Source organism: Lasioglossum baleicum, chromosome 9 (genome assembly GCF_051020765.1).
Source record: "Lasioglossum baleicum chromosome 9, iyLasBale1, whole genome shotgun sequence".
Lineage (NCBI taxonomy): Eukaryota > Metazoa > Arthropoda > Insecta > Hymenoptera > Halictidae > Lasioglossum > Lasioglossum baleicum.
In genome coordinates, this window is record NC_134937.1 from 2,211,336 (window position 1) to 2,224,592 (window position 13,257).

General features: G+C 39.1%; 1 protein-coding gene across 1 annotated transcript in view; it reads right to left on the reverse strand.

The window, feature by feature from the left end:
- LOC143211797 (neurotrimin) overlaps positions 1 to 13,257 on the reverse strand; it is a 199,275-nt gene that overhangs the window by 174,092 nt on the left and 11,926 nt on the right. The gene's annotated exons all lie outside the window — the stretch shown is intronic.

The window sequence follows — 13,257 nt, forward strand, 5'->3', positions numbered from 1 at the left end:
CGGGTGGTACTTGTCAGTACCCTTCAAGTGAACATTCGTATTTTGTCAACGACCAGTTGATCGAGCGTATGTTTGGGCCCTAAACTAAACTAAACAGCTATGTAGATTTATCTATAGGGTAGCTCTGTTCGTTTATCTAGGACGGTTCCTGGCAGAGATGATATTGAACACCTGTTCGTCATCCGTAACAACATTACTAAATATGTTAGTGTCTATTCAATTACTAAACATTTAAGTATTGCGTGAAGTATTATGTCAATTTCATATTCATACAAAGGAAAGAATTAATATAGAATGGAATTATTCTAGGTCGAAAGAAATGTTCAATTTTCCCGTTAAAATAGGTCCGAGTGCAAAGGGTTAATAGGTTGAAGATAATATAACAGTATTTTTAAATTCTTCTAATATTTTTATTGTTTCAAATTGCACCTACTCATTGTTGTCATAAATGCATAAAATCTTTTAATTCTGAATATGTTTAATAGGCTAAAAATAATATAATCTGCTCTGTGTTCATAACAAACAAGTATCATTTTGTATTTTTTAAATAGAGACATAGAGTTCCTTTATTCCTTTTTTAATGCGTTCAGCCTGTTAAGTTTTTAGTAATTCTGTTGTTTAACCTTCCGTCGGGCGCAACCGATCTGAGAGGCACAGCGCGATCATTTAGGTACCCCTTAGGTACCTTGAAAACAGGTCACCCCCACCCTTGGGGAGGGCCCAAAAGGGCGGCCTTACGAGTATAGACCTCACCAAGTGCACTATTTCTGTAACAGCAGTTGTATAAATGAACTTAATTAAGTGTTCATCATGTTTTTTGAATGTGGGCCCGTCAACCACATTGCGCCCGAACTCGGCTGTCCAGATATTGCGGCCGAAGGAAGGTTAATCCTACTTTGAGATAGTGGCTTTACTATGTTGATAATCTGATACTACAATTGTATAACTCATGTTTTGCGTTCTTATTCACAACGTTTCCCACGCGTAATGTTTTCGAAACGAATGAAACTGTTTCCTGCTTGTGTGTACCACAAAAGACCATTATGAACGAATAATACCTGCATGTTTCAATGTACAAAAATGCTCTATGGTTCAAGCTACACAAAAGAAAGAAGCTTGTTCGCTTACTTTGATTACATTACACAATCCTGGAAATTCAAAAAACAACTTGGAGTAAAGTCGCATTACTACAGGCTCAAATGAACAAAAGGGAACACACTATTATTTCGATTTGCGTTTCTTTCCCGTTGAAGAATATGATTTCTTATTTTGTAAAAATACAATTTTCAAGATTTGTTTATATGTGTGAATTCATTTAATATCAATGCACTTTCGTTTGAAACATGGTTTTGATGAACCGATAATAGTTAAACCAATAACTGGATATGAAAACAATTGTGCTTAATTAAGGAAGCAGATTACTACGTTATTTGCCTAGCAAGGGGAATAGTAATTTCATTTGTTTCCTATGCGAGTAAATGTTTCCAGAAATAATTTCGCAAATATTTTCATCAGAAATTATTTGCGGAACGTCTCTCCGACTAAATGAGAAGCCCACAGGGAAATTTTGCAATCTAGAAAAGGTTAATCGACCTGCGAAAATTGGAAATCGATGAACATTGTTCACCGAAATATACGCACATTATTATTAGATATTAATTGAAGGGAGTCTGCCAGTTCAGCCAGATTGCAAATATGAAAGGCACTTTTATAACGAGCTTGTAGTAAATCTAATATTCGGACGATGACAGCGAAGCACTATCTCTTTTCTTTAATGGTACATAATTGTATGGCCCACAATGGTTTTGAAATAGATAACTTCGCAAATGCTCGATCTTCATCCTAACCAGTTTAATATGAATTATCAAATTAATTAAAGATTAATATACTTGAACTGTTGAATTCAAGAATTTAATTGCCCCAAGCTGCATATAATATTCAGGCGTGGTAATTGATAATTAGACTGCAGATCTTTATGCATTTAAGGCTTTGAAAATTTTCAAAAAATGCTCGAGTATAAAATTTCACAGAATTTAGTACGATTTTTATCTATTTCAGACCGATAAAGACTACTACTAAAATTCTACAAAAATTAAGAATTACATGAACATAAGCAGTCTATTGATAACATGATTGTCCGTGGATATACATTTTCAGCATTTCATCAAACCAGCGAGATTGTCTAGAGACTTGATCTCGCAATAGACCATAACAAATCGTTAAATTACGACTATGATACAACGGCAAGAGAAAATCGATATATTTGATATATCGGCTGTCAAGCGAGTAGTTAATGAAAGTTTTCCGCAAACAAGTTCACGATTGCTTTCACGGAGGTGTTAAATATATCAAATAAAGAACTAAACATAGTTATTTCTGTCTTGCTCGACACGATATATCTTTCTTTATGTGGTTAGAGGAAAACATTAAGGGAAGCCATCATTTCCCAAGTGTCCCGTTTTGTCCGATTCTCTCCTGCGGCTCCATATCATTCTGTCCGCAAAATTACATAAATTTTTCAACGCGCGTTACACCGCATACCACCATACTAGATCTTTGCAATTAGAATTCATCCGGTCAAACATGGGAGAATGTGCATTGTAAACAACCGGCAGGTATAGAACCGACTCATGTTCTCTGGAAACACTGTTTACACAGCAGGACGTTGTTGCATAATTGAAGATTTAGATATTAAGAGCTTCTCCACACGTACCGGCAATGTCATGTAATCGTCTTAAGTGCATGGTGTTCTATTAATTCCCCTGCTCTCAAATGAATGAGACGTTACATACGATTCTATTAGGTTGTTGCATATAAAATGTCCGATTTTAGAATGCGACTCTTATGAAACGTTTCGATCAAGAAATGCTGTTAAAGTCTGTAGGTTTGTTATACAGGGTGTCCCAAAATTCCTTCAACAGCCGGAAATGGGAGGTTCCTGAGATCATTTGAAGCAATATTTTCCTTTGCAAAAATGTTATACGCGGCTTTGTTTAAGAGTTATTAACGAAAAACACGGACCAATCACAGCGCGACCTAGACGCGAGTTCGCACAGTCAGCCAATAGACAGTTGGCGAGCCATGACTACTGTCGCAACTCGCGTCTAGGTCGCGCTCTGATTGGTCCGTGTTTTTCGTTAATAACTCCTAAACAAAGCCGCGGATAACATTTTTGCAAAGGAAAATATTACTTCAAATGATCTCAGGAACCTCCCATTTCCGGCTGTTGGAGGAATTTTGGGACACCCTGTATAAAACTTTGAGATATAAAGCCAATCCTTAACACTAAACGTACCACGACGGTTCTAGATTATTTTATTTCACAATTAATGAAATTATAAAGATGCTTTCATAAGAAATGATTTAATAAATATCTTTATTAGAGCACGTATTATAATAAGAACCGCGCAAGGTCTAAATAAATTAATTCTTGTCATCTTTGTACGGCAACCACGTGTCTGTTACTTTTATAGTTTTATATTTATTGTATAATTTAACTTTTAAATAAAGTTTATTTCAGCGTCAACCAGCGCGACTGTCGTGTATTCCTTTCATAGGGTAAACTGCACTAGTGCTGGCAATGCAGTAGTTATTGGCACTTTTGATTTAAACGGCAAACATTAAGAATTCCTGGTATAGAAAATCACGTATATTGCTTCTTATATATATTTCAAAGCAACGTTGTACGTTTTCATAACAGAGTTGCACATATGACTGTAGCAACGCTGGTACATCCAGTAAGACCGAAGGATGACCACAGTAGTTGTCAGGATAAACGCCGCATGTCACATACTTTCACTTTCGAGATATTGCCGTTCAAAGTTTTGATCACTAATGCTTTGACATAGGACGTTGGTTAAATTGCATTGTTTTCTGAGCATTTCGAATGTGTTTTCATGATTTTTTCTCTAGTAAATACGTAAATCCTATACTCTAAAGCTCAATTAATGCGAAAACTCAAATTTTTTGAAATTGTGACATGCGGCGTTTTTCCTTACAACCACAGAAATAGTGTTTTATAAAAATTTTCGTTACGAGTAAGTTTACTTGATCGCTTCATAACTTCATTTCGGACTGTACTATACATATGTAATAAGTGCGTACATGTTTAATTATAAAACAAATAGCCTGTTTAACGTTTACTTATTACTGCGCCAATGACTGTACTATTTGTCTTACGATTATTATTCACTGAATATATATTTTATAATAAAAGATTTATGACTTGTAAAACTGTTTGATTTTGCTGGAAAATCTCTATTAGCTTATAATAATAGCAAGTTAAGCTCGTTTAAACATTTCAGAAAAAGATAAAAAGATTTTTACTACAATTTTGGCTTAGCGTGCCGATCATTGTACAGTTTACCCTATGCCTAAAAAAATAACTTTTATGTGATTTTTCGTGAAAATGTGATTAATTAACTTCCTAGTCGTTGATAGTATAAAAGGGAACTACAAAATCAAGATACGTAACAATGTTGTAAATGAAAAACGTGAATGACCATTATATCTTATTCTTACCGTAATACAATCAAGAAACTTCGTAGATTGAATACATTCGATACAAAATAGCGTTTGTTTAATGTCATTGCTGAAAATCGGACATTTCATATACAACAACTTAATAGCTTCTTCGAAAAGCGGAGAGAACTAATTTTTTTAATGTACTATACAAGTTTCATCTGAAAAGAGGTCAACGAACTTCGCAGATTCCTAGGACAGAAAGATGGTAAGGGACGCGCATGTTTCCCGGGCCACGGGGACCCAAGTTTAAGGGATGTAACCGCCCTTCTGGATATTACCACCCCGCAGCTATCTAGAACACTATTAGAGATAAAAGTATACTTTAAATTGCAAAGTTGCGTGGTTTATTATGTACAGCGCCACGGCAGAGATAGCTTTTTGTCGGAGGCAAAAATGGAAAAAGAACGGGGATGACAACCCTTATATTAAAGCCAAATTAGGTGAGCGTCACTGGCCACTGACAAAGCGCACTTCTCCACCGCACGCATTACGTCAAACTATCCGCCCCGGCCAACCTACTACCGTCTCCGTTTTGTTATCGTCGAAAGAGCAAACTTTAATACAACGCTCGCAAGCCCGCGCTATTTTTTTCTGTTTTTTTTTCTTTTTTTAATTTCTCCGTCCGCCAAGAAGTTATCTCCGTTGCATTGCCGTACATAAAAAACCATACAACTTCGCAAGTTAAAGTGTATTTTTATCTGTAACGGTATCCGAGATAGCTTCGGAGGCGGTAGTTTCCAGGATGGCGACTCCACCCCCTAAACTTCAGTTTCCACGACTACGAAAAAATTATGTGTCTCTTATTTCGACCGCCTCGGAAATCCACGAAGTTTCGTCAAAATCGGACACGATTGGGAAGTTCGTGTAAAGCTTCGTTCTTACTGGAGCGTCGACGAGCAATATTGTACCAAACAATTGTGAACTGACACTAAATTAGAGAAACAGTTTGCTCACACCGGAGATTCATCCACAAGTGTTCGTGTCTTTTGTACTCTCCAATTATCTCACTACAGAAAAAGAAATGTTTATGTTCTCCTTAAAAATAGTCTAAAATTGCTACATCGTTTTATAGTTTCGAAACAAAAGTTTGTGCAAAAGACCTTCAGTGCGTATATCTTTAAAATGGATTATTCGTCTTGACTGGTTACAGAAAATCGACATATTGTTCCATTTTACCATTGTGAATTATTTATGTTTGTGAGCCAGCAACAAAGTGTACAGACTGGAGCATTTCTCTGTGTTCCACGCGTTTCTTTGGTTTTTACTTTTCAAGGAACACGAAACGTCACCAAGAGCTTGCTCCTCGTCGCTTCGGAGTAAAGATAACTTAACACCGGTCGTTCCCGAGACATTCGACTTTGGTCATCCGATTACTTTCATTATGGAATATGCTGGCAGTGTCGGCTATAGTTCGGGCGCTCGGGGACCAGTTGAGAGGTGCCCCAGATAGTCGGTATATTGTTGCATCGACAGTATACTTGTAGATTTAGTCAGGCAAGGCGGAGTACAGGGTTTTAAGGGAGCGGTTGGTGGAAAGGGGGTAGAGAAGCTAAGACGATCAATGTGAGTGGGAGTTGAAGAGTATGGGTCAGAGGTAAAGTTGTAGGGTGGAGTACCGAAAGAAGGGTACATGATTGGGCGGAGATAAGTAGACGAATGGAAAGAGAAGATGGTATATAATAAAAGGGACAAGGGTAGCCATTCTGTTCTAATAACTCATCCCTAAGACCATCCTCTCTCCTCTGCCAGGCTATAACGATACAGGGAGATAGGAAACCCTGCGTACCCATAAACACAGGTCTGAATCAACACCATGAAAGAGAACGATGTCGGGGATAGGTTGCGTAAAGTAACCCCCTTCTAAATTGATTTCCCTTACGGACCGCTTCTGAACTTTTCCCCGAAATTTACGATACTGAAATATACAGCAGAGTTTTCGTATTCAATACGTGGGTCCATCGTACGATCGACTGAAGCCTAACGTCTTGGAGATGGTATCGGAATCCATGGAGGCAGAGTTCAACAAGTTAATTTGTCGTTTCAAGCTGTTGGTACACACGCGTGCTTCTAGCGTCCTCGCTTGCGACACAATAGCGATTGACGTGTCATAAACCTCTAGATAGGAGACGATAGTCGATGGATCTAAGTGCGCGACCTCCTTCAGCCACTCGGTACCTTTGCGAGCCACTTTCAGGGTCAGTGTCGGTGTCAAAGTACTCGAAACAGTAAGTAGCCATAGTTAACCGCCTACAACACTGTATAACCTCGAAGTAGCACGTTTATTACTGGCATTCCTCGAGACTCGTTGCATTTCATCGCTAGAATTTCACGTAGTATTTCATTATTTCACCGGCTCGTTGTATCCAAAGAATTTCTTTATTGCGATTTTGCAATTCTTCCAAGTAGGGTCTGGCTGGACAAGTAGAATGGGAACGCATTCTATCAGACAGGTATAATGACACTTCGCCCGGACAAATAAGAGAAGGCAACATCGGACCAGGTTAGTAGAGTACGACGTTACTGACAAGTAGAACAAGACCGTTGCTGGTCGAACCGGTAGAACAAGTCGTCGCACAGTGGGGTATTTGCCCGAAAAACGGGAATAAAATATTGTAGCATTATTTATGGGCTCAGGGTCATAAAAAAGTAGATCGTTGGATTCGTCTTGACGTCAGCTATGAGATTATGGAATAAAACATGTACTTTAACGTTAAAAAATCAAAATAATTTTTATTTTTTGTCGAAAAAAAAGTTCTTTTGAAATTTTAAATATATAATTTTGTACATGTGCCAATACTGTTCAACTTCTGTTGGAACCATTTTGTCGTCAGATTATCCGAGCTCTTGAAAAGTAGTGATAATGATTACGACGATGCTTTGATGACGATGATGTACAGAGTTGAGATAGGTGTACAAACTCTTCACAGATTTCATTCTGTTATCATCTAAATTAGTATTGTTATTAATATTTCGACATTACCAATCATTCTATAAGTTTTTTTTCGATTTCAACACTTTACTGACGATTTTGGTATACTATTGAACTGAATTGAGCACTCCTTCTTGCACCATTGCATTCTATAAAGCTTTGCGATCATAGTCCAACAAAAATTTCTTCCGGATTTTTCCGGATTGGAGAGTTATAACTAATTTAAGTAGAATAACAATATTAATTTAGATGATAACAGAATAAAATCTGTGAGTGCCCTGTACACCTACCTGAACTCTGTACATCGTATCCAAAGCATTTCATTATCACTACTTTTCAAGAGTTTCGGATAATCTGGCGACCAAATGTTTCGAATAAAATTTGAACAGTACTTAAACATGTACAAAATTCTATATTTAAGATTCCGAAAAAAAAAAATTTTTCTACGAAAAATAAATAATATTTTGATTTTTTAGTGTTAAAATACATTTTTTATTTTATAATGTTATAGCTGGCGCCAAGACGAATCCAACGACCTACTTATTTATGACCCTGAGCCCATAAATAACGCTACAATATTTTATTCTCGTTTTTCAGCGAAACACCCCACTCAGAGTTGGGCAGGAATTAATTACATGAGTAATTAATTACATCTTCAATTACAATTACATGTAATTGTAATTGTATTTCTGCAATTCCAATTCCAATTACATGTAATTGTAACTGTAATTGTTAGTAGCAGTTACAAGTAATTGTAGCCGGTAGCTACAATTCCTTTCCAAACTCCAAACAGACGACGCTCGCGCGTCGCGTGTGAATGTTCACGTTCACACGCGACGCGCGAGCGTCGTCTGTTTGGAGTTTGGAAAGGAATTGCAGCTACAATTACTTGTAAGTCTTGTAACTGCTACTAACAATTACAGTTACAGTTACATGTAATTGGAATTGGAATTGCAATTACTTTCGCTCAACCAGTAATTGTAATTGCGGACCACAATTACAATTACAGTGATTCGTCAAGTAATTGCAATTACCAATTACAATTACATGTAATTGTAATTGTATTTCTGCAATTCCAAATTACAGTAATTGGCAAGTAATTGTAATTGTAATTGAAATTACATTTTGCCCAACTCTGACCCCACTGTGCGTCGCTAACCAACCAAGTAGAATAAGTAAGGCATTGCTATCCGGACAAATGGGATGACGAAATGATTGATTAGACAGGCAGTACATCGCCGGCAAGTGGAAAAGTGAAATGAAAGTTTCCTAGTCGGACAAGTGAGATGGGACACTGCGCTCGGGTCGGTGGAATAAGACCTCACTAGCCGAACAGCTGTAATGGAGACATCGTTGATTGCTCAAATAGAATAGCGCCATTAGGCAAACACGTGAAATAGGATTGTTTCTTGCCGGGCAAATGAAATAGGACAGGCTTTGGGCAGCCAAGTAGGGTGAGACTCCACTGTCCAGGCAAATGTAATGAAGTCGTTGTTAATTAGTTATGGAGAATACCGCTATTTGACAAACACGTAAAATAAGATAGTTTCTTGCGGGAAAAGTGGAATAGGACAGTCTTTGACCAGACAAGTAGAATAGGATTCAACCGGACAAAGTAAGTCAAACAGGATGTATTCTTAATTGAGTAAGTGAAACGCAGCTGGTTCAAATCGGACAAGCAAGATGGGACTGTGTTTGATCAAACAAGTAGAAGAGAATCGAGGCTGATCAAGCAAGTGGAATAAGTCGTCCTCTCGGACAGAAGAATAAAGTGAAGATGTTTCAGGTCAGAGTCAAGTCAGACGAGAGAATCGAGGCTGGTTAAACAAGTTGAATAAGTCGTGCAAAGTTAGACAAGTAGAACGTGATTGATCGTGATCAAGAAGGTGTTCTTGGTCGGACAAATAAACTAGAGCTGTTTCAAACGAGATAAGCTGAACAGGACGACCCTGGATCATGCAAGATCAATGAGATTGAGCTTGATCAAGAAAGTGGAACAAGGCTCGTTTCAGACAAATAGAATACACCCAATGAAATGAGAGATATTATTAGACAAACAAGTAAACTAGAATTGTAACATTAGAGAAGTTCAATAGCGCAGTTCTTGGTCAGACAAGAAGGATCGGGCTAGCTCGAGTAAGTGGAATATGGCGTGGTCTCGGTCGAGCAAGTAAAATGGAGTTGATTCAATCCAGACAAGCGGGCTGGGACGATCCTTGGTCAGAGAATTGGAATAGGGTTACCCTTGATCGGAACCTCTAGATATGATACAACAATCATTGGATCCGTATCTCAGTGGGCGATTTCAAGGACCAGGTACACTGCTATCTAAATGTGGGGTGCAGACTCTTCAAGGCGGACGGATTTAATTAAAAACATAGTTCCCCATTTATCAACTATGTCGCCGGCACATTCCGGCAGTTTTACATACTAAAGTGGCTCGTAACAAAAACGTCGGTCGGCAAGCGTCATAGTAATTCAGGTAAACGTGCGCGTACATCCGTTATCTGTTTAATTACTCGGCGAAGTGTCTCCTTATTCACTTAAAATGCCGTATTCCGAAGAGCTGCCCGCGTAATGTCTACAAAAGGTGCGTGAGCTGACTGGCGCAACGACTCTCTGAAAATAGCGAAGAAAAGTGAAGCATAGCCAGGACAGGGTGGACGAGTCGCTCTGCATTCTTGGGTCCGAGGAATTTAGCTGGCCCGAGGCCGCTGAAGGAGTTTCTATTTTATGGTCCCGTTGGGTTTTACTACCTCGGCCGTATCGTTACCTTCAAGTATACTATCTCGCGCGATCCCTCATTCTATTCACGCCGTTATACGCGGCCCGAGCCGTGCCGCTTTCCCTCGATAACGTGATTCGTTTTCACCGGGGAAACTTCTAGCCGGGCCGTGTTCCTGAAAACAGCGCGCGTCGAGCGTTATCAACGTCGCGCCGAGACGAGAGAAGACGAAATACCGTGGAGCGCCCCGGAAAGAAGCGGAGAGAGAAGCGGAGCGAAGCTGTGAGAAGCGGCGGCGAGTCGGTAGAGGCGGATGGTTCAGCCGCGCGAGAAATAAAAACTGCTCGCGCGTATTGTGTAAAAAAGAATAGAGTGCACGAAGCCCTCCGTTTTACTTAAATTTCCCCACCGGTAAATGTACGGGTTCGAGGTACGAACAATGCCCCGGATAAAAATGAAACTCTCTTCACCGGTTCGGTCTCTATCGTACCGAGAAACTAGTTCTGCCTTATTATACGGTTACTATCCTAATGGGCCAACTTATATTACGCCACTCGCATTATCCGCGGCATTGTTGTTCCGCGCAGCCTCTCTCACGCCTCGTCGAATCACGCCTCGCTATTAAATCGCGACGCGGGAATCGCGACGATCCTCCGCAGAGACTACGGTTCAGAGTTTATTCACTGAACGGTTTTTACGCGGTGTTGATTAACCCCTAGCCTGTCTAGACCGTCTACGAGACCGCTCGCTATTTTCACTCGCTCCTATTTCAATTTTGGTGATCGTTGATTATCATGCAGTGACTTAATCTTAATAAAGCATCTACCGACGATTACTCCATCATTTCTGGAAGTCTATGGCTGATAATCTTTTCAACAACTCAATGTAATTTACTAATTGGGATTATTGTGTACAACTAGATTTTACATCTTCAATGTTTCAATGTTTGTAGTCTTTAAGAATTAAATTATTCTGAGTCGCAATTGACGCAACGTAGAACACGTTTATACAGAGTTCTCACGCAACCACTAACCACTGTTATTCTTGTAAATATTGAATGTACAGAGAAAATGGAAGAAGAAACAGTGGTGCGGTCTTTTTGTAAACAACATGATAGCACCTGTGTACTTCTGCGGTATGTTTTCAGAAATGAAAGTGAGATTCCATTTATTAAATGGAAAGGTATTCTCTTCGTATCACGAAAATTTCACTGTATTTATGGATAAGTGAAATGAAAAATGATACAAGGCCGCGCGCAAACGAAGTTTCCACCCTAACGCAATAATGTGCGTCGTTTCAATGTTGAATTATTCATAATCGAGGGATCATATTGAGTTATTACTTTCCTGTAATTATATTGATAAAATATCGAGAGGAAACGTTCAGAAATTGGATTATTATTTAATTTCCTTGCATCGATCCGCTGCTGTCTACAATTACGTTTTTGATGAGGAAATCGACAACAATAAATCGTTTAATAGGAACAAAGGACCGATCATCGGAACAATAACTCGTTAATTAGCACATCACCGCAAAGCTTATTCCAGCTGACTTTGCGTTCACGCCGACCATTTTAACAAATTTCACCGTAATAGATCCAGTAATTCGTCGTGATTTACCGACAAGTATTATTTGCCGATGTAATTTTTCCGCTCGACTAGTGTATAATATTATCCTTCATTATTCTCAGTCTAAAGGAATGTCAGTAGTAGAAGACACCGGAAACAAAAAGAAAAATCCTAGGAATTTATCTGCATTCTCTTGCTACGATTCAAGATTAAATTTTCGACGATTTTTCTTCCACATTGTCGGCTTTCGGGCTATACAATATTGCATAAATACCGAGACATTGCAAATACGCAGACCGCCTAAGGAAACACGTAAACTCGTGTAGACAATGGTAAACATAAACACTCATTAGTTTTATGCGTTTGCGACGTTTATAATCATAATAGAATGCAAGGAAATATGCAAATTACCGAACGTTACCAGCGTTTCAGCTGTATTTTTATGGCAAGGAATCTTTTACTCGGCGAGACAAACTTCATCCTTACTTCAGTTTGCATAAAATAATCTAAAAAGAAAAAAGAATTGCGAATTTGCTTAAAGGCCCGCAGTCAGTCGATGATTAAATAGAACCGCCTTGCCTGTTTTACCTTCGGGAAGGTTTGTAGAGTAGTGCTGGCAACGATAAAGTACGCTACTTTGAAATTTAAAGTAGTTTGGCCGGGACCGTGTTTGGGCTCATTTTCAACGTGAAAATTCGCGGAGACTTCGGAAACGCTTTCGGCGAGCGTGAAAAACGGATACGCAGATTTTGTTGTTCGAGGAACGACTGCGTCTCCAGCGTTTTATTGGCGTCTTCGGCTTGTTGATCGTAACTAGCCGATCGTTTGCTCAAAGGATTATCTCGGGACTAGGAGCTAAATCCTTCGAACGGGCTAGAAGATAGACATTACCGTGCAGTGTCTCCCAAGTACTCGTTAAAGCGTCCCCAAGCTGTTAACACCATAAAATATTATCGGAAACAAAATACTTTCCACCTCGATCACCAAACCACTGAACACATGTGATTCCCCATGTGTCTCTTAACTCCAGATCTGCATTTGTACTGTCACTTAACATCGCAACTAGATTGTTGATCCTTGTGCAGAATAAACAATGTCTCTGTCACATCTGCCGACGTGTTGCTATAGGTTCTAAGCATAGTTAATAAGAGTAGAGGATATTGTAACCTTAATTATTAATAATATTCGTTAGATATAAGTAGTCATACTTCGCTCCGATCATCGCTTGTATAATATAATCATATCTTAATGTATTCCCCGTAGCAGCCTCACGTAGCATTCCCCGTAATCATTAATCGCGTATCTCATAACATCCGTAGCGTTATGTCTAACGACACATCGCGTAGAAGATAAGACACCTATATATTCGACCTCGCGATCCCAAAAACAGTTCAGTTAGTTCAGTTCAATTCGGACAATCAGACTGTCACTTTCATTCAAGACTCCAGCGAGGCTCGTCGCCTCCTCGATGTCCCGGTCCGGACTCCGACGAGTCCTCGCTCTCATCCGCC